The sequence below is a fragment of the Hyaena hyaena genome, unplaced genomic scaffold, assembly GCF_003009895.1.
Source record: "Hyaena hyaena isolate Hyena2069 unplaced genomic scaffold, ASM300989v1 scaffold_349, whole genome shotgun sequence".
NCBI lineage: Eukaryota > Metazoa > Chordata > Mammalia > Carnivora > Hyaenidae > Hyaena > Hyaena hyaena.
This window is the reverse complement of record NW_024080982.1, coordinates 1234076-1256143: the sequence shown is the minus strand read 5'-3', so window position 1 is coordinate 1256143 and position 22068 is coordinate 1234076. Positions and strand designations below refer to the sequence as shown.

At 39.1% G+C, this 22068-nt stretch overlaps 1 long non-coding RNA gene across 1 annotated transcript; it reads right to left on the bottom strand.

The window, feature by feature from the left end:
- Positions 1–7770: 7770 nt before the first annotated feature.
- On the bottom strand, positions 7771–22068 carry LOC120243663. Its single transcript, XR_005531368.1, has 3 exons — positions 21909–22068; positions 10634–10825; positions 7771–8179 (listed from the first exon to the last, which is right to left on the bottom strand). It is a non-coding gene; the product is annotated as an uncharacterized LOC120243663 (long non-coding RNA).

Here is a 22068-nt window from a genome sequence, read left to right as displayed (position 1 = left end):
CTGAAGGGCTAAACAGAGAGATACCTTGGTAGTCTTGGCGTGGAAGATCTCTCTAATCATTTTAACCAAAGTTGGATAAAATTTACGATGACCTTATGTTTTAGCTATTAATAGGACCTTACCAGACACCTCAACAAAGAAGATATACAGGTAAATAAGCATATAAAAAGGTGCCCCACATCATACATCATCAGGGAAATGCACCTTAAAACAACGAGAGAGCCACCTGGGTGGCTCAGTTAGTTAAGTGTCTGACTTTGGCTTAGGTCATGATCTCACGAGTTCGAGTCCTACATCAGACTCTGTACTGAAGGCTCAGAGCCTGGAGTCTGCTTCCAATTCTGTGTCTCCCTTTCTCTCTGCCCCTCCCCCAGCTTACATTCTGTGTGACTGTATCTCTCTCTTAAAAATAAACAAAAAAATTGTAACAACAACAACGAGGTACCATTACACACCTATTAGAACGGCCAAAATCCAGAACACTGACAATACCAAATGCTAGTGAGGATGTGGAACAACGGGAACTCTCATCCCTTGCTGGTGAGAATGCAAAGTGGTTTGGCCACCTTGGAAGATGAGTGGTTTCTTAAAAACAAAATGATGCTTACCATATGACTCAGAAATTGTGTCCTTAGTTATTTACCCAAATGAACTGAAAGCCTAACGTCCGCACAAAAATTTGCATACAGAGGTTATTGCAACTCTATGCAGAGTTGCCAAAGGTGGAAGAGACCGAGATTTTCTTCAGTAGGTGAACAGACAAATAAATTGTGATCCACCCAGACAATGGGATATTATTCGGTGCTAAAAAGAAATGAGCTTCTAAGCCATGAAAAGACACGGAGGAATTGTAAATGCATATTATTAAGTGAAAGAAGCCAATCTGAAAGACCACCTACTGCCAACTACGTGACATTTTGGAAAAGACAAAACTTTGGCGACAACAAAAAGATGAGGGGTTGCCAGTGTTGGTGGGGATTAGGGGAAGCAACACGAATAAGCAGAGCAGAGAGGATTTTCAGGGCAGTGAAAATACTGTGTTTACTATTACAATGGTGGACACATGCCATTATACATCTGTCCACACCCATAGAACACACAACATCAAAAGTGAACCGTCATGTAAACACATGAACTTTGGCTCAATCTAATGTGTCAATGCAGGTTCATCCTCGGTAGACAAACAGACAAACAAAACAAACATCATTCTGGTAAGTTAGGTGGGTAACGGAGAGGTTATGGATGTGTAGTGCCAGAGAGCATACGGGAAATCCCTATATATGTTATTCCTCTCAATTTTGATGTAAACCGAAAACTACTCTAAAAAATCAAGTTTTGAAAAAAAAACTATACGAAAAGAGTTAATAACAGTACTTTGAATGATGTCCTGAGAAATGTCCAAGGTTAAAAATGTGTCAGTTCAAAGAAATATGGAGGCCAATATTTGCAAAGATTATGCTGGGAGGTAATGGAAATAATCCTCACAATTAGATAATACAGCCTTTCCATATTAACATAAATGATATTTAAAAATTGAAACATTAAGCCATAGTAAGCATAAGCTCCAATATTAATGGGGCACATAAACAGAAAAAAATGGTTTTGTGCTATTTAATCTCAAAAATGGTTTAATGACCGTTATCTGATTATGAAAACAGCACAAGCAACTGTATTAGATAAATAGGACATTAAAAATACGGCTAACTGTTAAGCAGCTTGAAAATATCCAAATGAATGTATTTTTAAATCAAATTTAATAGTCACTGAAGGAATATTAAAGAGATGTCCTGGATATGGCTATGACATTGGCAAACATGAACACGTACAAAGAAAGTTAAAGAAAAGCACAGAATGACATCTAGGAAAACAAATCACAGGGTGAAGTTAAGAATTTGGTTAATTTAGTTAAGTCTTGGGTTTCTGCTGCTTCAGATACATCAATCCTCAGACTAATAAAAATGTTGAACAGTGCAGTACGCTTTTAAAGCATAATTACAACATCCTAATACTACACACATTCGGTTAGTTTTACGTTAGGAGTCAGCACTTCCACGGGACTGGAGCGGGCTTACGAAACTTTTTGTAACACACCATACCTGAAGCTACCAGCCTTCTTACCTACCACTCAACCTGTCTGTGAGTGTCATGATCATTAATGAATGAGCATTGTTTGTCCTTCAATATTTGAGTGTTGGTGGGTAAGGTTTGGGACGATCCTGGCTACCCCTCTTATGTGCTCATTCATCTGTCCTTCTCTCTTCTTGAAGTGTTAGTATAATGGAGAAGGATTTCACCCTGGAAGCAGATTACTAGGTATGGGATCTTCCTAAGCCTCAACACCCCAATTTGTAAGCTGGAGCTGATAATATTACCTCATGGGTGTTCGTATAAAAAAGGTAATTGTGTGCCTGATTGAACCAAGAAGCTTAAAAAACGATGATTGTCGTTCTACACCTCATACTACACTTTAGTTCCTAAAGTCTGCTAACTGGCTGCAGTCCCATGGTTCAACCCCATGCTGGTGACTCTCTGTGAACCTCCCAATGTGAACCATGGTTCTTTACATTGTTCTTCTGGTACTATAACAGTGCATCTGAAATATGTATGTTAGATTAATTGCAGTTAGAAATATGAGAGAGAAATATGTCACAGATAGTCCCAAAGAACCAAGTAATCACCTCAAAACATTTGTTTCCATCCCAAGCGAAAAAGTAGAATCACCAGACAATCTCAGTGCCATAACTCTGATACCCAAGAGCCGGAAGGGAAGTCTGACTCAAGTTAGTCGGTGGGAGCCTGTATTGGCCACTGCGTTTTTAGGTTTTACACATTTGGTTTCACTCTGAAGGTGGATATCACTGGAATATGATTGCTGGGGCTTAAAAGTGATCTAGAATCAGAAAGGGCAAAACTTTCTACCTGTCGTTTAATGACGTGATACTTATATTTTCCCCTCACCACTTACCTCACCAAAACTCAACAGTCTCTTCTCTCCTCATTTATCATGGTCTAACCTTTTGAACTTTAATTTGGAGGAACAGGCCAAAATAACCTCAGTTAATAAAACCTTGTTGGCTTGTTTTGTTTTGTTTTTCTCCAGGGAGCTGAATGCTTTCATGTGTGTTCCCAAAGGAGATAGCTGTCCTTATGAGTTCATTTTCCAACTAGAAAATAGAAATGGAATCTAGAAGATTGAGAAAGGCAGGGAGATCATCTAACATGAAATCCGGTTGCTAACACTTAGGTCTGCCATCACTTCTCTGAGTTCTGGAAACTTCTCCAGTCTTTCCTGTAGGAACTCTAGTTGCACTGTCAGCCACATCCAGAAAAGCCAGCAATGGTTCATGGGATTTCTCTTCCTTTTCATTAGGAACTCCCTAATACCTAATCATCCCCATGACTGTCCTCGGATACAATGTGATTGAGCATTTACTATTTTGCAGGTGCAATACTGAAACAAAGAGAATAGGTCCGAATGGAGAAGGCTGTGAGGCGCCAGCCGATGAATTCTACCATCTGCATCTTTCTACAATTACCCCGTGAAATTATATATGATAAATGCAGCAACCTATGCTTCCCAACTGTGAATTTTTTGAATTCGGTTTTTATTCTTCTAATCTGTCTCTGGAACCATTTCATAATGTGATATATATGTGTTTCTTTCATTCTTATTCAAATTCTTTTTAGAACCCAGCAGTTTACATAGAAAAAAAATTTTTTTTTCAATCAACATTATTCCATTCAATACCCTTAGTAAGACGGGAGAGTTACCAGACTGTTAAGCAAACGATAGTTGGGCATGATGTTCAAAAAGATAGAAATGACACATTCAGACAGGGCGGTTAGAAGCTTTCTTTCTTAATTGATAATTAGAGATACAGTGCATCAAATGGGCATATGATAAATATCAGTGCTCGCTTGACCTACCAAATATATTTGTTTGGAAAAATATAAATGACAAATTGACCTTCAGATTAATAGGCTACCGTATTGGTAAAGTACAAATCACTTTTAACAGCCACATTACTTTAGTAAAGAGAAGCTTGCTAACTGCTCTTTAATTAAGTACACTAATGACCTTAAGGGGATTAGTAGTCTTGTCTGATAATCAATAAGCATGGCAAGATTGCCGCCTCATAAACTGGGGTGGGAGAAGCAAATTAATCTGCAAAGATTAGTTCCCCCTAGTTTTTTCCTTATAGTTTGATTCTTTCCAACCCTTAGGAAACTCATAATCCCAGGCAAAAAGAACATACCAATAATCTATTTGTTCCGAAGATGTCTCTCTATTCTAGCAAACATGGTTTAAAAACAGTGCCAAGAATCCAAGTGACAATTTAGAGGTCTTTTTCTACAAGTCATTGCTTGAATAATGCTCAAATAAAATTCTCTGCTGCCCTGTTTAATAAGTGATTGACTAATGGATTAGAACTAACTATGTCACGATGGGATTCAGTTTCTTCATTTGTAAAATGAAGGAGGAGCCCTCTAAGGTCCTTTCCAGTTTCTATATTATATTTTGAACAGATAATAATGGATTTATTTTGTGAATTATGCATTTTTTAGTAGCCAGTCATGCAATAGACTCTCAACTTCTGGGCTAACTCTCATTTCCTTTGCTCCTACACACTCAGCAAGAACAAGCATAATGGTGGAAGAAAGATCATGTGTACTGCATTATCAAGGTAAAACACAACAAATAAATTAAAAGTCTGTGCAGTATATGATGCTGTGTGGCACAGTGGAGACAGGAGGAGATGGGAGATAAGGTGGCATCTGGGAATAAGAGCTTTGGAGCCACAACTTTTCTGTTCAATCTACCTTTAAGATGCATGACCTTAGACAAACCGTTCTTCTCTTCTCAACCTTAGTAGCGGTGTCTGAGAGGATTAGCATGCAGATCATCAGATTTATGGTGAGTAACTGTCCTATGTACATATCATGCTATTTTCCATAGCAGATGCTTAGTGAATGGCAGTTCCCATCCCATCCCAGTCTCAGACGTTTCTGGGTATCAGATAGAAGTCACATGCAAGTTTACATACGTATGTAGTCTATATACAATATAAGTATATATGATATATACATTCCACACTTGTATGTGAGTACCCATCAAACCCCCTTTAAAAACAGGACTTTGCCTTTTTATCCATTGTTTTCAGCTCTCAGTTTAGTACCTGGCACACACACATATCAATCAAACTACTAAGTACATTTATAGTAGCTTATCGAGAGCATTTTATTTATTTATTTTAAGCTTTCAATGCTGTATTGAGGCTACCTAGACAATCAGCCTATTCACTGAAACGAGTGTATCGGATATGACTTTTCCTTAAATATGTCAGTATTACCAGTTCTGTGCTCATTAGTTTACTTACGCAATAATTAAGCCTATGTCCCAGGGGTTGTGTGAAGTAGTGTTAAACTTGAAATGATCGTGAAAACATTACATAGCTAGTTAACATGTGTATCCATATTGGATAGGCTTTTTCTTAATGTCTTTTAATAGCCACATGTAAGTCATCTATTATTGTAAATGTACGTCAATTATTATGCAAGAAATACTGTAAGACTCTGACTTGGTGGCTGAAAGGTCAATAAAAACCACCTTGTCTGCATGAGATAACCCCCTATTTACTAGAAATATTAAAGTAATGTAATAAGAGCCAAATCTGCAGAATCATCTCAGAGGCTTCAAAAACTAAAAAAAAAAACAAACAAAAGCAAAACCAAACCACTGAACTTCTAGCAACATTGCTGATATTTCAGAGACCTTTTATTAGGAATTGGTTATGTAACTTCTTAAGTAACCCTTCTGTAAGAGGAAAATGAAAACAGTTCTTTAGAACAAAATCTCTGAGCAAGGGAAAGAATCAATCCTCCTTTTCTGGGTATAAAAACCGTTCACATTCGTCATGTTCTAAGAGTGAAAAATCCATATAGTTCATGGTAATGAAGCTCATTCTGAAATTGTGTGAGATACCTGATTTCTCCCAAACATTGTTGTCCATATTTTTAGGTCCTGTTGCAATCCATATTTTTTTCCAGTGTGCAAAAGCAGGGAAAAAGTTCAGCTCACCTCCAGCACTGGTATCACCTGTGAATGCTTAAATACTGTTGTATTTCTCTCCCAAGAGCTTGCGTCTGAGCAAATGTTTCTAAAGCTCTTCTTCAGCTTGCTCACCTGTAGGAGTGGTTAGGACTCATCCCCTCTTTCCCTAAGGGCATTCCCTGCAGCACCTGCTCTGATCAGCGACCAGATACTACACTATGCACCCATTGCTGTTGCTTGTGGACTGACTGGCCATCTGAGCTGCCAAGTGATCTTTAAAACCTGCTGAAATGTGTTTGCTTTCCAGCTCATTCAAGAGGTCCTACTGTCAGAACCACGAGCCAGCATTATCCTTCAGGTCATCAGTTGAATCGAGAGTGTCATTATAAATGGCAAGATACTTTGTTCAACTGTTTCCGCATGGATGTGCTAACATCAATATCAATACACAGTATTACGTCATGAGATTTTCTCAATCCCTTTCTTCCAGATCAGCCATTGCCATTAAAACAAACAAATGTCAACCGTTCACACTCATAATGTTTCCTCAAAGTCCTTAGCAATGGGATACAATAATAACAAGCATAAAATTATCCCAAGTTTCCACTGTGCCTTTCAGTGAAGCCCTACAAATTCAACATGTCCAGGATGCAGTGTTGCCGCTCCGAGGAACAGCTGAGGAAGATAAGCACTCCTGGAACTGAGACCTCATTCTTGATTTAGCTGAAACAATACTTCAAAGTTGTTATACAAATGAAAGAGAGAATCATAGATAAGGTATTATTATTGTTATTAATTATTCTATTAGATGTTTGTAGGCAGCCAGAAAATGAACAAGAATGATAGAATATTCCAGAGCGGATTCAGCTGAGGATTAATGGGTCTGCCAAGCACTCCTCCTTTCTCACTTGTACACATGCACATGCCTGAAGCCCGAGGCGCCTATAATTTTAGCATCGTCTCCAATGGCCTGACTAAAACATCATGGGGAGGAAATGCGGAACAGTGAGGAAAGCACAAGTTTGCTACGACCATCTCCCACGCGATCTGCATAGGACTTGGGCAAGTCCCTTCACGTCTCCAGGCCTCCCATTCCTCTTCCATAAATATGGCTCTCGCAAGGCTCTTGAAGGTTCAAGGCTTATTTACATAGGTCACCTAGCACCATGCTTAGGTTCAGAATAGTGATTTTTTTTTGATGTTTTCATTTATTTTTGAGAGATAAAGAGAGCGAAACAGAGACACAGCATGAGAGGAGGGGAGGCAGAGAGAGAGAGGGGAGACACAGAATCTGAAACAGGCTCCAGGCTCTGGGGTGTCATCACCGAGTCCAATGCAGGGCTTGAACCCACAAATCGTGAAATCATGACCTGAGCTGAAGTCAGATGCTCAGCCGGCTGAGCCACCCCAGCGCCCCAGAATACTAGTATTTAAGTAGATGCTTTAATTTTCAAAAATTAAAATTAAAAAGGCAAAACTTCAGCAGTGCCTATACCCATTCACCCAGATCAATTCGCTAGTAGTAAGTAAAGCCCAAAGAGACCTGAATGGAGAGCAGAGAAGGTTCAGAGAACAAAACTTATACCCTGAGGGCCACCAGGAATGGGACCTTAAAGAGATCGGGAGAGCAGGAGCTGACAGAAGGGGAGGCAAGGACGCTCAAAAGGAGTTTTCTGAGGCATCAAACACAGTTTCCATTGCTCTGGACGAGCCCTGAGTCTGGATGAAGATCTTTAATCAGAGAGCAATGAAGTGTTATTAACATCAAATTACACATTTTATTTTGGAATAGTCCTTTCCATTTCTGTTTCTTTCTTGTGTGAAACATTTTCCTCAGCATTCTCTCATATTGGCATGTGTGTTTATTTGTTTGTTTTCTGACAATGGTGTTGGAGTTTCCAGTGATGGAGGATTTGACTGGAGGCATGAAGCGCATCAGGGTTGTGGCCCTGGGGCCTATGTTTTGATTGGCTACGTTGATAAACGACTCCGGAATCAGGGTGCACCTGCCTTCTGCCACAGATTATGAACTGGGGGCCAGGCTTGTGAAACTCTCTGCAAAGAGCATTCTTCTTACGTTTTCATTTTCTACAAAATGCCAGGAAAGTTTCCAAGTAAGAGCAATCACTGTTAAAGAAAATAGGACATAAAATAAACTGTTATTACCTGCAAAACAGCTGTATTTCCTTTTCTTCCCACAGATGCACATAAACCCTCTGTATACTCTGACATGAAGAAATGTAATAGAACTTTTCTTTCTGTAAGCACTAGATATTTGTTTTCGATAGGTAACATCTGAAAAAGAAAAGTTGTACTTAAAACTTTATCAGCTGTTGGATGATCACAAAATTAAAGAAGGGATCTCACAAACTGATCTGGTCCATTCTTGATCTAAGACAGTGGGGTGTCAAGGTTAAAAGCAAGTGCTTTTTGCAGTAGGACAGACTGAGATCCAATCCCAGCTCTGCTGCTTAGGATGCATGTGACCTAAGGAAAGATATTTCCGCTCTGCAAGCTTTAATCTCATCGTCAAAGTGTGAGCAATCATGGCACCTACCTCACAGGTCTTAGGTATTAAACGAAATATAATATCTGAAGTGCTAAATATAGCACTTTGATCCACTGGAAGCCCCAAATAAATGATAGCTATTATAACAAAATTGTCCTTAGTAAATGGTTGTCTGTCATCATTTCATAATATCTCAGGGGACCTAATGTAGAAGTTAAGGAAATGAGAATATTTTTAATCTCATGCTTTCTTTTTCCGTTTATTTAAACCCACTGCTTGTCCTGATTGTCTCCTTTGAATGTTATGAATGGTTTCCCAGCTCCTGTCTTATAGACATGTTCTTCACATATCTAGAAATTACAGCTGAGAAAGACCTCATATATAATTTAATGCAACTCCCTTGTTTCTGGATGATGGAAGTAAGTGTTAAAAGATGACATGACTTGTGTGATGTTGCAGGTATAATCATCAAGACTCCAGATAATTCTGGGCGTCTATCAGTGTTCCTTTCAGGTAGTGCTTTTTTTTTTTTCTTTAACAGATACTTTTGTTTTTTTTGTACAAATAGCCCAGGAGGACACTAGCCCCAGGCAGACAGAAGCCCAAGGGTCACTCCAGTCCTTACGTCCTCATATCAGCAGACAGAAGTCTCTATGCTACAGACTTTGTGGGGACCTGGGCACCTCTGGGGCACGGAGCCACAGATGCCACCTGAGTCTTGGTTTGAACCTTGGCCTTGGCCTTTGGCAGGCAGAGCCTGAGAGCCTTGGCAATAGGAGCAGAGCACATTTTTTGAGCTTGGGATGGGCAATGTAGGCAAGGTGCCTGAGCATGCAACTGCTACCCTTCGGGGACCGTGAGCTTGATCTCTTTGGGCTTTACATGAGTCTTGCTGGCCTCAGCACATGCACTCATGGCCTTGGCATTGTTGGTCTGCATTTTCTGATCCTTCTTATTGAGCTTCTTGGCAAAGAACATGTTCCTTAGGAACTTGGGATCAGTTCATTTCAGAGATTCATATCTTCGTTATCAAGATTTTTTGATGTTGTTTCTGTGCCATTATGGAGATTGGTCATACGTAGTGTGGTTCTCGGACTTGGCCATGTCGGCACCAAAGCCGTGGCTCCCCAGACACCTAGGATACCAGGTAAAACTCACTGAACTTGAAGCTAACTCATCCTCTCCTGTCTTTGTCTGCTGATACGAGTTCTTCTACTTACTGTTTTTGATTATACTATCAAAGACACTTTTTATGACACATAATTGGCATTTTCCAGGTTCTCTGATATTTTCTAAAAACTGAAGACTCCAAACTAGATGGATTCCCTTACTGGTGCCTATTTACAGACAAGGGTTACTGAAGGGCTCCTCCCTGCTCCCTGATTTTATGTGTTGTCACGCCAACTCAAAGGACCTTCTCTGACAACTTTTCTGAACAGTCCTGGTAAAGATTATGTTCTCTTTTGACCTCTCATAGTTCCAAGTACGTGGCATTAAATCCTCCTTCCTGGGCTCTAAGTCCCTGGATGGAGGGATTCTAGCTGCCGGCAGAGTCATACTCGGCATCCCCCAACTGATCTCCAGTCACAGGACAGTCCTTCTTTCTTTGTTTGTGGGACAGCACCTCCCAGGGTGACATGAAGGCACACTAGGCACTGCTTCTGATTTCTGAAAAGTAAAGCAAAAGGCAGGAGATTTTGAGTTTTGGCTCTTCCTCTTTTAAATTAAACCCTAACTGGTTATAATTTAATACATGACAATATCCTGTTGTTTGTCTTTTTCGTCACTGTCAACTGTTCTCAGTAGAAGTGTCTTCACAGCCCATGGTATAAATATTGAGACACATTATTTGGTTTAAAGAAGATTCCATTGTATCCTTATTTAATTTTTTAGGTAAGTTTAAAGGTAATTTTAGGTAAATTTTAGGTAAATTTAAAGGATCTATAATATCCAGCATAGTTATGCTCAGAAATCAAACACTGATTCCTAAATCAAGCAAGCACAGAACAAGCTACTTCATGACCTGCAATTGTTGAATGAAAGCTTCATATGAAAGAAAGAAACTATTTTACCCTTTTGTTTCTAATTTCTGTTATTTTCATCTTGCCTGATTCACACATTTGTTCTTGGAGGCCGCTTGGCAGGATGGATAAGGCATAGACTTTAGAGACATATACACTTGGATGCAAGCCTTATTCTCTTTCTTGTTTTCCAGGTGATCTTTCTCTCTTTCTTGCTCTCTTACCTAAAGATCCCCCAGGGTACTGGAAATATAGACCGAAATAACAATTACCCCCTTTGTCTCTTTAAAAAACTTCTTTTTTATAGGCTCCTTTCGTGAGATTCATCTTTAACCCTACCTCCCTTTTTTTTTTAATGTTTTATTCATTTCTGAGAGTGAGAGAGAGAGAGAGTGAGAGAGAGAGAGAGTGAGAGAGAGAGAGAGAGAGACAGCGTGAGCAGGGGAGGGTCAGAGAGGGAGACACAGAATCTGAAACAGGCTCCAGGCTCTGAGCTGGCTGTCAGCACAGAGCCCGACATGGGGCTTGAACCCACAAATCGTGAGATCATGACCTGAGCCAAAGTTGAACGCTTAACCTACTGAGCCACCCAGGCGCCCCTACCCTACCTCCTTTTGAGGAAGGCCAAAGAGCATGGATTTGGTGTGTAAAGTTTTATAGATCACACGTATCGGTTTGAAAACAAAGATGTTAAAATTTGAAAACTGCTTTTTATATAACTTTATGAAAACTGGTCTGAAGTAGTAACTTAACGGCTGACCAGTTTCATTGGGGGTCAGAGGAGGCAGGTGTGGGGTTTCTACAGAAAGCTAGATGACGACAAAATTATTTTCAAGAAAAATACCTCTACTTTAAACCTGACCGAAATGAATAGAAACCCTCCACTGAAGGGAGGAGAATGGGTGAAAAAGATGAGAACACATTCCTCATCCATAAAAGCACCAGGAAAATGGTATCGAGTCCAGATGATGCCCAGCTCGGACACAAGCCAAGGGGAGGCTCTATGGACAGAAATGTCATACAGATTGCATGTGAGGAAACACAAAATACAGTCTTAAAAATAACCACAAAAGAAAATATTTGTGGCTGGGTAGAGGAAGAGAATTAGAATTTAGTCAATATTCTTTTTTTTTAAATGTATTTATTTAGTTTGAGAGACAGACACAGTGCAAGTTGTGGAGGGGCAGAGAGAGAGGTACAGAGCCCAATGCAGGGTTTGAGCTCACAAAATTGTTAGATCATGACCTGAGCTGAAAGTAAGAGTCAGACACTTAACCAAATGAGCTACCCAGGCACCCCAGAATTTAGTCAATATTCTATTAATGATTATTTTATAAGACCTAGTACTTATTAATTTATGTCTATGCTTTCCTTTGAAATGTCATATAAGGTATATGGGAGTCTTAATTTGGGAAATCATGTTGGCAGTGTGTCAGTATTGCTGAGGGTTGAAAGAAGCAACCAGAAAGGCAAAGGTCCAGGCACCCAAATATTGATTTGCACACTATCAAATGTGGTTTACAGTACAACTGGGAGATCAACAACTCACTCCTAATTACTATCATCCAGCATGCATTTGGTGCATGGCTTCGTTTAAGATCCTCTGAACCACTCTTAACTGTAGAGAGAAAACTGAGGGTTGATGGAGGGAAGTTTGGGGGGGGATGGACTAGATGGGCGATGGGCACTAAGGAGGGGACTTACTGTGATGAGCACTGGGTGTTGTATCTGAGTTCTTCTTCTGAAACCAATATATTGCACTGTATGTTAACTAGCTAGAATTTAAATAACTTTTGAAAGGAAAAAAAAAGATCCCCTGAATCCATTTATTCCCCCTCCCTTCCACTCTCTCCTCAGGGGAGCTAACAGTTGGTTATTTTCAGTGAAACATTTCTTATTCCAAGAGGGGCTCATCAACCCAGAGAAGCTGGATTAGAGATTTCACTTCACACTTCTTAGGAGCCAGTATTTCCTTCTTGTATGGACTCCCTACACTTTCAATTATTCATTCAAAGCCTTTCCACTCTCTCACCCCAACTGTAGGAATGCAGAGGCTAGGTCTTGTTTCTCACACTCTTCTCCTGATACCACAGTAACCAGTGCATGATGGGCTCTCGGCCTGTGTAACAGATGTTGTTCTATGCACATGTCACGTGGCTGGGAACAAAACAGACACGAATCCTGCTTTGTGGAGCTTGGCTTCTATGAGGGGAGACAGGCAATAAGCAAATAAGCAGGGCATTCTCTAGAAGAATGTTTGAAGGTGATGATTGCTTTGGAGAAAAAGTAAGCAGGAAAAGGTGATGGTGAGGGTGGGGAGGGGGCTTTCAGTTGTAAGTAAGTGATGATGTCATGGAGGTTTGAATAATGATCTGAAGAAGGTGAGGGAGCAAGTATATCTGTCAAAATGGTGTTTACTGGTTGAAAAAAAAAAACAGCAAAGGAGAGGAAGGGAGAAAGAGCACAGTTGCTGGTCTAGGGCCTCCATCATTGGGCTGGTTCCAAACTCCTTGCCCAGTAGGACTATGGTAGGTTAGAAATGGTACACGTGAAAATCTGAGAAAGGATCTCTGGCTTGGAGCTTCTTGCTTTCTAGTTTGAAATACAAAATCTAAAAGAAAAACTAGATCATGTGACACAGATTAGCAAGAAGTCAAGGAAAGTAAGGGCGAACACCAGCTGGGGACAAGTTCCTGGAGAAGAGAAGGCGGGGGAGGGGCACCGGTATAAGCCAACGTAGGAAAGGAGAAACAAACTGGAGACACAGGGGAGGATTTGATTTCTGGGACTTTCGGATAAGGCTGGCTTGTCAGGGTGGGTCAGAGATAGAGAGTGCTTAGTGCCAGAAGAAAGAAACTTTGTGCCTGATGTGACACGCAACTGTATTAACTAGCAGATTTGATGATGATTAATCTGAAACCCAAGATAGATGGAAAAGGAGGAGAGAGGAAAAGTGAGTCAATTAGTGTATGACAGCGACATTTGAAGCATGGAATGATGAGGGCATGGCACCAAATAGGGGAGAGATGGAGAAGCAAGTAGCTAACTACAGGCTGCTGGGCAAGACCCAAACCCTCTGTCTGTTCTTTCATCTGCACCAGAATGAATGGGCCCGATAACCCATGCAGTCAGTTCCAGCTGTAATATACTCTGACTCTGTTTCTACTATCAAAGGATAATATAAAGAGAGCTATCTGTATTTTATATTAATTGGGCTCCAATAGTCCCTCTTCCCATGATCCTATTGTTAGCTACTGTGGGTATACTTAGACCAGTATGCTGAAATATTCATTGGAAGCTTCACTTAGAAAGTCTCCAAGAGTCTTCTGAAATTCACATTCAAATCACTTTGAAAAATATAAAAATTCACATGTGTGAAACAATGTGAGCTGTCAGAACTAGTTTAGTTTATTCTATGGCCATTATGAGAGGATAACCAAAGCAGATAGGGAAAAGAAGAGGGTTACTACCATGGGCAAATCTGCAAACCCCACACTTCCCATGTATGAAACCACAAAATGAGGCAAATACAGACTGGAAGAGCCATAGGTCATTTGAAAAAAAAAAAAAAAAAAGCCACATACAGGCAATACCATCCCTTGGAATCAAGAATTTTCTATTTTCCTTTCTCTCAGCTACATTGACTTAAGCTTAATTCACGTTTGGCAAAACTTTGGCCTGGTAACGGACCAACTTACCTACAGTGTGAAGAGATGTCAGGCAAAAGTTCTTGATAGGTAAGTAAACTAAAAATTTATTAAGATTTTAATGTAAGGGACCTACCTTTAACTCAGTTTGAATATTCATAGATGGTTATTTTGGATTCATGTGCTAAATTAATGGTTTCATTCTATTTTGGTGTTCTCACATTGTAGGGTAAAAGAACGCTGCCTAAGAAATCTTAAAATTAATTTTGTCCAAATATATTTAAACTAAGCATGCTTCAGTACATCTGGTTTCCCACCAAGTGTTGCCTGTCTATGTGTGTTTTCACAATTACTTTGGCATCAAATTGTTTCAGGACCATGAGAAAAGTATAGAGGTATAGTTAATATATAATGCTGTCCACCTTACACCTGTCAGAATGGCTAAAATTAACAACTCAGGAAATAAGAGATGTTGGAGAGAGCGCAAAGAAAAGGGAACCCTTTTGCACTGTTGGTGGGAATGCAAACTGGTATAACCACTCTGGAGAACAATATGGAAGTTCTTCAAAAAATTAAAAATAGAGCTACCCTATGATCCAGCAATTGCACTAGTAGGTATTTATCCAAAGGATACAAAAATGCTGATTCGAAGGGTCGCATGCACCCCAATGTTCACAGCAGCACTATCAACAATAGCCAAATTATGGAAAGAACCCAAATATCCTTCGGCTGATGAATGGATAAAGACGATGTGGTATGTAATATTCCATATATATAGAATATTACTCGGCGATCAGAAATAATGAAATCTTGCCATTTGCAACAATGTGGATGGAACTAGAATGTATTATGCTAAGCGAAATAAGTCAGTCAGAGAAAGATAAATATCATATGATTTCACTCATATGTGGAACCTAAGAAACAAAACAGATGAACATAGGGGAAGGGAAGGAAAAATAAGATAAAAAGAGAGAGGGAGGCAAACCATAAGACTCTTAAATACAGAGAACAAACTGAAGTTGATGGCAGGGTATTGGGTGCGGGGACGGGCTAAATGGATGATGGACATTAAAAAGGAGGACACTTACTGGGATGAGCACTGGGTGTTATATGGAAGTGATGAATCACTGGGGCGCCTGGGTGGCTTAGTCGGTTGGGCGTCCGACTTTCGCTTAGGTCATGGTCTCGCGGTTCGTGGGTTCGAGCCCCGCATCAGGCTCTGTGCTGACTGCCAGCTCGGAGCCTGGAGCCTGTTTCGGAGTCTGTGTCTCCCTCTCTCTCTGACCCTCCCCTGCTCACGCTGTCTCTCTCTCTCCTAGAAACAAATTTAAAAAAATTAAAAAAAAAAAAGAAGTGATGAATCACTAAATACTACTCCTTAAACCATTATTACACTATACGTAACTAAGTTGGATTTAAATTAAAATACATATGTGTTTATATGGTGCTGTCTGGGCACCAAATGCATGCTAAAAGATAACACAACATGCTTTAGAGCAGAGGTTTCAGAATCGCTCATACAGAGTAAAGTAGTAGCCTCCAATTCACAAACAGGGCTGACCCTATAATTTTGGGGAAATAGTACGATATGAAAATGTGGGGCCCTTGGCTCAGAAAAAGCAGAGTGAAAATGCACTTCTGTTTCCACATGGATTCTCTCTTGAGTTGTCATGGTGATTTTATCAGCATGGAACTATTTAATACCTTAGTCCCTTGAGTGCAGGGATACTGGCCAGGCAAAGGCAGTCCCTCCCAGACCCCCATGACATGGCTCATGAGGTGCCTGCCCACGCAACCTTCCCCCCACCTGCAGTCACAGTAGCACATAAATGCCAAAGGCCACAGGGCCTGGGTTTTATGGTTGGCGCCACACTGAAATTGTGCCAGATAACCTGGTTTTAAGAAAATAGCATCGTCGATCACTTAATTTATTCATCTGTTTTATATTGACCTTGTAGAATTTGTTGTATAATGGCATTCGGAGTGCACCAGATTTTGCATATATAATTATTTAAGTAACATTTTTATAAAAAATAAGTAAATCTTGGAGATCTCTGACTCGTTTTTTCCTTTAAAGGCATCAAGAGTATTAATGAGCATGAACTGCTTCTATTGCCCTCTACACTCAACACTGAAGATGCCACAAAAATTAGATGGACTTTTGAAGTATTAAGAAAAAACAACCTGCTGTGAGAAAGACATGGGGTACCATGTGGGAGGAAAGCCACACGAAGAGGTGAAGAGGAACAGACAAAACACAGGAGAGGTGGGAAAGGCGAGGAAGGGTTTTCTTGTTGGGACCCTTTGTCCCCTGCACCGCATCCGATTTGTCGCTGTGGGGCCAGAGAAGTGAGTGGAGCCAAAAGAGGGAGGAAGAACATGTATCATGAAAAGAGAAATAACACGAGCGGAACTGTGAGGAAAAAAATCGACTTTAAGGGGAAAATGGATTCTAGAGGTAAACAAGGATGCTCATAATGGTAAAGATGTCATTTGCCAAAACCAGAGAAGAAGTTAAATTTATACAGCCACAAAAAGGTTAAAAATGGAGAAATCTACAATGAGAAATAAACACATGCATCATCCTATTGGGATAGTTAACTATACTTCTCTTAGAAACTGGTAGAATAAGGAGACAAAATATCAGCAGAATTTCAGAATATAATAATTGTAGAAGATTTGATCAGTAATGTTTACCTAATAAAAATATATATAATGCTGGGGCTGACAACTGAAGAATTTGCATTCTTTTCAAACAAATATGAACGGTTACAAACACTGGCCATATGCGGAGTCGCAACGTAAGTTTCAACAAATTTCAAAGGATTGCATTTGTATAGAATGTTGTCTATCCATAGTGGAATGAAGATAGAAATTAAAACCGAAGAAATCAAGAAATATGCTCCTATATAAATTATATATAAATTATGATCAAGCAGAAAGAGATTGAGATACTAGAAATCCTTTTGAATTTACTGTTAACAAAATAGTTACTGGTCGAGCAAAACAGGAAATTCCATAACATTAGAAAAGACAAAAACTACATGAGTAAGCATGTACCTCAAGAAGTTTAAAAAAAAAATAAGGCACATGATCTAAAGAGCAGATAATAAAAGATAGATTTGAGAATGGAAATTGACATATCAGCCATCTTAGAAGGGGAAAAAAATCCAAGTTTGTTCCTTGAAAAAAATTTATAAACTTTGGAGAGACTGATTAAGAAATAAGAGTATACAGCTACTCAATGTTAAAGGAATTTCTAGTGGGAAAGGAAATGCCATCATAGCAGGCTAGGTAATACGCCCCAAAGATAGCAGGTCTTAATCCCTGGAACTTGTAAATGTTACCTTATTTGGAAAAAGGGTTTGTACAGATGTGATTAAGTTAAGGATCTTGAGATGGGGAGATTATACTAGATTATCCTGGTGGGTCCTAAATGCCATCACAAATATCTTTATAAGGGAGAGGTAGAAGGAGATAACCTACTAAGAGAGAAGGCCATGTGAAGATGGACCAGAAAGAGATTTGATGATTGGACTAATATGGCCACGAGGCAAGGTGTGTTAGCAGCCCCCCATAACTGGAAGAGGCAAAGAATGGATGATCCTCTAAGGTTTCTGGAAGGAACGCAGCCCTATTGACACCTTGATTTGGGGACCAGTGAAGCTGATTTCAGACTTTTGGCCTGAGAATAAATGTCTGTTGTTAAGCCAGCAAGTTTGTGGCAATTTGTTAGAGTAGCCACAGGAAATTAATACAGCCTCTCTCCTCTAGACTTTCAAGTCACTAAAACATTAATAAGGGAAAACTGTGTGCAACTTTATGCCAATAAATTAAAAAAACAGATGAAATGTATACTTTCCTATGAAAGTGCAAACTAACAAACAAGATCCAAGATGAGATTTAAAAATTTGAATGGTGCTATAATTGTTTGATCTAGGGAAAATGCCAGGCCCTTATGGTTTCACTGGCAGAGTCTCCCATGAGTTTAACAAAGAAAGAACACCATAAATCAGATCGATTTTCATACAAATTGTCCCAGAGAAAATAAAAAAGTTACAATTATTCCAGCTTATTTTATGATAACCTTTATATCATAACATGAGAATTATATTATGAAAAAAGAAAGTTTTAGACTTCCTTGTTCATAAACAGAGATGGAAAAATATATAAACAAAATATAACCAAACCAAATCCAACAATACTTAGATTGATCTACTATGATCAAGTTAAGTTTATTTTCTTGATTTATTTATTTTAGTGTTTATTTTTATTTTTGAGAGAGAGACAGAGCACAAGTTGGGGAGAGGCAGAGAGAGAGGGAGGCACAGAATCTGATGGAGGCTCTAGGCTCAGAGCTGTCAGCATAGAGCATGATGCGGGGCTTGAACTCATTAACTGCGAGATCATTAACCCTGAGATCATGACCTGAGCTGAAGTTGGAGGCTTAACTGACTGAGCCACCCAGGTGTCCCAAATTAAGTTTATTTTAGGGATACAAAATCAGTTTTACAGGAAAATAGCAACCAATTTATATTACCACATCACTAGAAGAGAGGAGAAAAATCACAGAATATCTCAGTAGATGTAAGAATAGATATTAGATAAGATGCAAAGTCCATGCATTATAAAACCTCTTAGCAATAAGTGGAAAAGAAGGAAACATCCTTAATGTCTATTAAAGGCTATCTAGAAGAAACCTACATCAAAATCAAGGCTGAAAGTTGAACCCTATTTCTTTGAGATAGGCAATAAGCAAAGTTCTTATTCACCGGTTTTATTCAACAAGGAATGATGGACGTTACCAGTGCAACCAAAGACAACAAGTTAAAGATATAAGGATTGAGAAGGAAGAACTAAAATAGTAGGTAGTAGGTAGGTATGAAAGATATGTTTGGGTATGTGAAAATTATAAATTATTGGATAATAATTTACCTAATATTTATCTAACAGATAATTATTAGAATTAATAGGTAAGTTTATGCAGGTTCATAAATGCAAAATAAATATACAAAGTCAATTTTAATTTTATATTTTAGCAAAAAACAACATAAAAATTTAAAAACTATAGACAGATATCCTTTACAAAAGTAGCAAAATGATTCATATACTTATAATGTGTATGCTATAAAAACTGTTTCATTTTTTTAAAGCTTTATTTACTTTTGAGAGAGAGAGCCTAAGCGGGGGAAGCAGCAGAGAGCAAGGGGAACAGAGAATCGCCAAGAAGTCTCTGCACTGATAGCAGCAGCCTGTCATGTGGGACTCGAACCATGAGATCATGACTTGAGCCGAAGTCAGACACTCAACCAACTAAGCCACCCAGGTGCCCCAAGAACTGTTTTAAAGATGCTGTTTTATTAAAAGCATAAAAAAGCTCAAGAAAAATAAAAAATGAGGCTTATAACATACTCTTGAATTGGAAGTCTCATTGTAACACAGATTTTTCTACATATTGATCTATAGAATCAATACCATCTCAATGAAAATTTTAAAAAAATTTAAGCATTTACTTATTACTGAGAGAGAGAGTGACAGAGCTCAAGTGGGGGCGGAGCAGAGAAAGAAAGAGACACAGAATCTGAATCAGGTTGTCAGCACAGAGCCGGATGTGGGACTCAAACTCACAAACGTGATCGCAAGATCATGACCTGAATCGAACTCAGACGTTTAACAGACTGAGCCACGTAGGTGCCCCATCAATGAAATTTTTTGAAGAGTTTACTGTTTATTTCTTTTTGAGAGAGAGAGCATGCGTGGGGGAAGGTCAGAGAGAGAGGGAGACAGAGGACCCACAGTGGGCTCTGCCCCCACTGGAAACCTCACACCCAAGAACATGACCTGAGCTAAAGTTGGACGGTCAACCAACTGAGCCACCAAAGCATCCCTCAATAAAATGTTTAATGAGTGTGTGTGTGCATATGAACATAAATTAGCAAGATGATGCTATATTTTCTATAGAAATGCTAAAAGACAAGATACTTAGAAAAAATACAATAGTGGAGTAGAATTGCTCTGTCAATGATCAAGTCTTATAAGTATTTTAGGAAGTAATTAAGAATGTGCAGGATTGGCACAAAGATTGACGAATGAATGAATAGAAGAGGGGACCCAGAAACAGACCCATATGTATCAAAGGGGACACCGTAGAGCTATAGACAAAGGTCAGTCTTCTTAATAAAAGATATTTACACAACTGGATGTCCATATAGGAAAACAAAAAGATAGGAAACTTGATCTCCACTTTATATCATGCACACAAATCAGTTCCAGAAAATTTGAAGACTTAAAAGAGAAAGGTAGAACGATAATAATTTTTGGAAGATAGTATTTGGAAGTGTCTTCATAACCTCAAAGAAGCAAAACATTTAAAAAATACAGCACTAAAAGCACGAGTTATAGAAAAAGATTGATAATTTGGATCATATTAAAAGTAAGAACATCTTCATCAAAAGGTAGCATTCTGAGAATGAAGATGCAAGCCACAGAACTGTAGGTTATTGGCTACACATATAACTCACAAATGCTTCTTACCTACAAAATATTTAAAAAAAAAACAAAAAAAACACCTACAAATCAGTAAGTACAGATCACCAAAAATGTGGATTGAGGCAATTAACTGGAACAGAACCTTCATAAAAGGATATCCAAATGGCTAGTAAAAGTATTTAAAAAGTACTTGATATTACCAGTCATCAGGGAAATGAAAATGAAAGCCATTATAAAATACTACTGCGTAGCATGAAAATGACTAAAACTTAAAAGTATGCAATAACATTCAGATGTTTAGAACTTTCCCCCAATTTGTTAGTGGGAAAGTATATTGGTTCAACCACTTCAGAAAATAGCTTAGGAGTAACTAAGTTGAATATATTCTGGCTTTATGATATAGCAATACTCCTTAGAGTATAGTAACAAATGCATGTACATATAAGCCAGGTGGTGTGGCAAATGTACATTTACAGAAGCATCATTTGTACTAGCAAAAATTATCTAACTCAAACGTCCATCATTTGGAAAAATAAACAGTAGTATACAGTGCTGAAGATAAACAAACTACCATTAATCACAATATGGATGAATTTCTCAAAAGTAATGTTGATTGAAGGGCACCTGGGTGGCTCAGTTGGTTAAGTGTCCAACTCTTGATTTCAGCTCAGGTCACAATCTCACAGTTCGTGGGTTCATGGGTTCATGAGTTCCAGCCAGCTTCGGGCTCGGTGCGACACAGAGCCTACCTGGGATTCTCTCCTTCTCTCTCTCTCTGCCCCTCCCCCACTCCTTCTCTCCCTCTCTCTTTCTCAAAAAATAAACATTAGACAAAAAAGTAATTCTAGGGACGCTTGGGTGGCTCAGTCGGTTAAGCATCCGACTTCGGCTCAGGTCATGATCTCACCATTCGTGGGTTCGAGCCCCGTGTCCGGCTCTGTGGTGACAGCCAGCTCAGAGCCTGGAATCTGCTTCAGATTCTGTATCTCCCTCTCTCTCTGACCCTCACCCCCACCCCCCGCTGCTCATGCTGTCTCTCTCTCTCTCAGAAATAAATAAAACATCAAAAAAATTTTTAAAAAGTAATTCTGACTGAAAGAACCCAGTCCCAAAATTCTATATAGTGTATAATTCAATTTATATAAATGTCACAAGCAGACAAATTTCTACTATGCTGTTTAGAGATGTACCATTAGAAGAAAAAGTAGATCATTGTAATCTGTTTTAAGGACAGGGCATCGATGTGTTGTTTTTGAAATTCACAATGTTTTCATTCTTTAGCCAGCTGATACTTTTGTGGGCATTAACTTGATGAGAATTCTTTAAGGAATATCTATGCTTCATGTCCTT